The sequence below is a fragment of the Pantherophis guttatus genome, chromosome 3 (genome assembly GCF_059756535.1).
Source record: "Pantherophis guttatus breed Tessera chromosome 3, ASM5975653v1, whole genome shotgun sequence".
Classification (NCBI taxonomy): domain Eukaryota; kingdom Metazoa; phylum Chordata; class Lepidosauria; order Squamata; family Colubridae; genus Pantherophis; species Pantherophis guttatus.
This window is the reverse complement of record NC_142065.1, coordinates 2,545,881-2,550,689: the sequence shown is the minus strand read 5'-3', so window position 1 is coordinate 2,550,689 and position 4,809 is coordinate 2,545,881. Positions and strand designations below refer to the sequence as shown.

Sequence of the window (4,809 nt, the reverse complement as noted above, 5' to 3'; positions counted from 1 at the left end):
TCATACTTCAAACGTTTTAATAAGCAATTTCATTTTAAAAAACAATAACAAAGACACCCTCTTTCATTTTAAAACTTAATTCTGTAAGACCAAAAAAAAAAAAAAAAGAAGAAGAAAAGAAACCCCAAACTGAACAGTGATGAGCTGTTATGTTTCCTAATGGCACTTCAAAATCTTTTTTTTTTTTAATTTTCTTTTCAAAACCGGGACTTGGGGGAAAAAAAAAAAAAGTCCAGCAATATTCAGATTAAAAAAAGAGGTCATTTGCTGTGTTTAGAGGAAAAAGTGCTCGGTTGGGTAAGGAGTTCCACGTCGGGCAGGAGGGACGGAGGGTGGGTGGGCTCTGATTAAAAAGAAACACACACACAAAATTCCTCTAAACCAGTGTTTCTCAACCTTGGTAGCTTGAAGATGGGTGGACTTCAACTCCCAGAATCCCCCAGCCAGCAGCGCTGGCTGGGGGATTCTGGGAGTTGAAGTCCACCCATCTTCAAGCTTCCAAGGTTGAGAAACAGTGCTCTAAACAATAAAGCCAGCTACGTAAGCCATTGTTTCTCAACCTGAGCCACCTGGAGATGGATGGACTTCAACTCCCAAAAGTCTCCCAGCTCTCCTGGCTGGGGAATTCTGGGAGTTGAAGTCCACCCATCTCCAAGAGGCCAAAAATCACACAGAGTGACCCAATGGACTGAATTCCTAGTTCCTCTTCAAATCAAGGTGAGAACACCTGTCCTGACAGGCACCCCCTCTTGCACAGGTAAGACCTATGATACAGGATCATCAAATCGGCAGAGGAATGCCAGAGGCCAGCTGTTCGATCCTCAAGATAGGCTGTCCCACCCCCTGCTTACCAATATATATATATTTTCATTTAACACACAATCGGTAATTTTTTCTCTCTTTTAACCCAAACCACACAACTCTCAGAAAATTGACACGAAGTAATTTGAGAACCAACCACAAATTGGGGCAGAAAATTGGTTTTTCAATTTGTCGTTTTTAAAAGGGGGAAGAATATATATCTTATTTTTGGATGACTGCAAAACTGGGAGAACAACCCATTTGGGTCTAGGATAACTCGGTGCAACCAACTCGCCGTGGGTCATGAGTTACACTTAACATTGGAGTAATTGGTGGAATAGAACCATTAAAGGGAGGATGCAAAAGGAGGGAAAGAATGAAATGGGAACGACAAAACAAGTTTTAAAATTACTTTAAATACTGAAAAATGGTTGAATTGTCCTGCAGCGAGTTGTTATTCCATGGTGAATTAGCTGCGCTGTGTTGGCCTTGGCAAGTTGGCCGCACCAAGTTGCCCCATTCCGACACATTTTGGGGTGGGCATCTTTGGATGAAGTCCCAAAGTAGGAAATGACATAAATCACGGTGGGAAAGCTGGATTTGCCGACGGAAGAGGGAACGCTCGGGGACCAGCTGTGAGTATCACACAGGCAGAAAATTTGAGTTGTTTTTCAGGATTCTTAACTGCCATAAGGGGACAATGGGGACCGTCATCCAAAATAAATCCAATATTCCCAATACTATAAAATGCAGAAAGTCTTCAAACAAAGCAGAATGACCAGTGTGTGTGTGTGTGTCGAATAAAATAAGTCTTGAGAACAAATAACAGAGAGAAAGTTGGTCTCTTATTACAGAGCTCACTTAAAACACTTTCCCCTTTGTGGGGGCATTTTCCGTTTAAGTTACTGATTCCCATGGATCACTCCAAAAGCATTAGGGCTATGCAGGGCCTCTTTCTTATGGGGGGGGGATTCAAATTAATCCCACTGGCGGTGAAGGAAGAATTTAGGAAGTTTTTTCCTAGGATGGGCAACCCCCTGAATCCGAGGCATATTCTGAATTACAGAAGGGAAGGATGAAAATTCAGGGGGGGAGAGAGAAGCACCTGGGAGGTTTTTGCTGTATAATCCTGAATAATTTGCTCTCTTAGGAGGGGGGAAAAAAAACAACCACCAAAATTACAAAATTTTAGCCAGCCGAAGGAAAGATACAAACAATTGATTAGAATTTAATATATACACTGGAAAGAAATCCTAACAGAACCACTCGGTCAGTCCGCTTGCGGCTAAGCCAAGGGGAAGAAAAGACTCTGAACGAAGAGTTTGAAATGTCCTGTGATTTAGCTTCGCAAAAGGAAGAATGGTGGGGCTGGTACAGCAAAGCCAGCGACAATAAACATTTGGGGGCAAAAATAACACCAGAGACACGAGCTAAACCTGGCACCGAGAATGCAAAATAGCACTAGCGCTTAATACTTCTATACCGCTTCACGGTGCTTTCACAGCCCTCTCTAAGTGGTTTACAGAGTCAGCCTCTGCCCCCCAAACAATCTGGGTCCTCATTTTATCGACCTCGGAAGGAGGGAAGGCTGAGTTCGGCCTTGAGCCGGTGAGAATTGAACTGCTGGCAGATGGCAGAGTTAGCCTGCAATGCTGCATTCTGACCACTGGGCCGCCATGGTAGCAACTCTCCTTAATAAAAAGGAGAGTTGAAAGGCAGAAAGCAGATGAGATGAGATTACCAAGTAGGAAAACGGCAACCAAAAAGCCCCTTGGCCAGGGTGATCAACTATGGCAACTTTACGACCTGTGGACTTCAACTCCCAGAATTCCTGAGCCAGCCAGTTCTTCCCTTGCAGAAGACCGTTCTAAGGAAAATGCAACGCTTTCTTGGATTGGCAAGGCACAAATTTATACTCTCTATACTTTAAAAGGCTACACCTGCAGCTACCTGAAGACTCTCTTAAGACTCCAAAAGACTAAGCAAGCTTCCTTTCCTTTCCCCCATCAGGCCACAGAAAAAACAACCACCTAAAATACGTTTTGCGGGCCACCGGCTCAAGAATTCTGGGAGTTGAAGTCCACAAGTTGCAAAGTTGCCATGGTTGACTGCTCCCGTCCTTGACTATGCCCTAAAATCGCCTTTTTGTTATCAGCTTTTGTGCAGCTGGCATCTGCTGACCCAGAGACCTTATCCCAAAGGTCTGATCCTATCAAATCTTCCAGGACACGGAGAGGATCCGATCACCCCATGGTGAGCTTTCTGTTGTAAATTCGAGGAGATTGGGGAAAATGAAGGTGCTATCTTCTTCTTCTTCAGGAGGAAGAGGAGAAGAAAACAGCCATCCCGGGCAAATAGATCAATGGCAATAAAACATATGCGAGGTAAACAAATCCTATTTAAAAGGAATGAGAGAGATTTTTGCAAACTAACATTAGGAGCAAATCCAAGGATGTAGTTTGAGGATTTTTTTTTTTAAAAAAACGGCTATTTGGAAAGCACAATTAATTAAAGGCCAGTTGGTTGCCAACTAACACAAAGTTTAAATAGGATTTTTCCCACTTTATGGTTTAGACCAGGGGTATCAAACTCAAGTCCCGGGGAGCCGTCCTGGAAACAGCAAAGGACCGGCCCTTGGTGCCTCTGCCAGCGAAAACGGAGCTCGGGAGGGCCGTCCCTCTCCAAGCACTGTTTTCGCTGGCAGAAGGTTGCAGGAGGCCGTCACAGCCGAAAACGGAGCTCGGGAGCCCCTTTTCGCTGGCAGAGCGCTCGATCCACCACAGGCGCCCCTGGCACGAGTGGTGTCGAGCTGGCCACGCCCACCCTGGCCTCCCGAGGTCAAACACAACCCTGATGTGGCCGTCAAGGAAATGGAGTTTGACTGACACCCCTGGTTTAGACTTTCCTGCCAGCAGGGGAGAGCGTCTGTAGATTAACACATTAAACCCATCCCCAAAAGGAAAGGCTCACAAATGGCAAGGCAAGAGCTCTCCGATTTTTCCTGCGACACAAAACTTCTGACGTCACGTACAAATGAATTTTCTGAAGATCAGAGTTTCCTTCCCTTCTACTGCAGGACTAACCCTGGGAAGGGCAGGGAGGCTCAATCCTCCCTTTTTTAAGTGCTCATTAGCCGGCAGTGAAATTGACCAGGACATTGACTTAAAAGTCTGGTTAATTTTACTCCAGGGCGAAAGTATGTGAAGTCCTCTCTCCTTCCCCCCCCAAACCGAGAGCACTTTGGTTCAAAACTGAGAGCCACCTAAGTAGGCCAGCAACGGTCTTTTCCCCCACGATAGAGAAATATTATTCTATTTTTCCCTCATTCTGTTTTTTTCCCCCCACCCCAACACCGTGATTGAAAAACAAAACCACTTTATTTTCGATAACAGAAGTTCTTCCCTCGCAGAGGTCTGGCTCTAAGCAAAATAAAAGCCGCAACACATTTCTTGGATTGGCGAGGCACAATTTTATACCATCTATTCTTTAAAAGGCTACACCTGTAGCTACATGGATAAAGACCCTTTTAGGCCCTTCACCTCATTAAAAGACTAAACAAGCTTCCTTTTCATTGCCCATCATGCCACACAAAATCCAAAAAAAAAAAAAAAAACCACCCAAAAATATTTGTGGGCCACTCTTATCTTTGGAAAACTATTGCCTGGAATTGGAAAGAGTAGTTCAGTAGTACTTAGGAATATTTGATCTTACAGCTCTTTTGTAAGAAAGATGATTGACGCTTGGATCTTCCCCACCTTTTCTTGTATGATTTTTTTTTCAGACTTAATGTCATTTTTACTGCTATACAAGCTGAGCAAGCAGCAGCAAAGAGATTCGGCTGGCAGAAAATCAGGCTGAATAAAACTCAAACCACTGCTGCCATTTTTTTCAGCATCGGTGTTGAATCTAGGGTGGAAATAAACCCATTTTCTTCTTTTTCCTAACAGGAAAGAGTCGTCTTTTGATACAGACAAGAATGCTCTGCCTTTTTTTAAAAAGAATTCTATC

At 44.0% G+C, this 4,809-nt stretch overlaps 1 long non-coding RNA gene across 1 annotated transcript; it reads right to left on the bottom strand.

Annotated features, from left to right (window-relative positions):
- LOC148114463 (uncharacterized) lies at positions 1-2,620 on the bottom strand. Its single transcript, XR_015732946.1, has 2 exons — positions 526-2,620; positions 1-396 (listed from the first exon to the last, which is right to left on the bottom strand). It is a non-coding gene; the product is annotated as an uncharacterized LOC148114463 (long non-coding RNA).
- Positions 2,621-4,809: the final 2,189 nt, after the last annotated feature.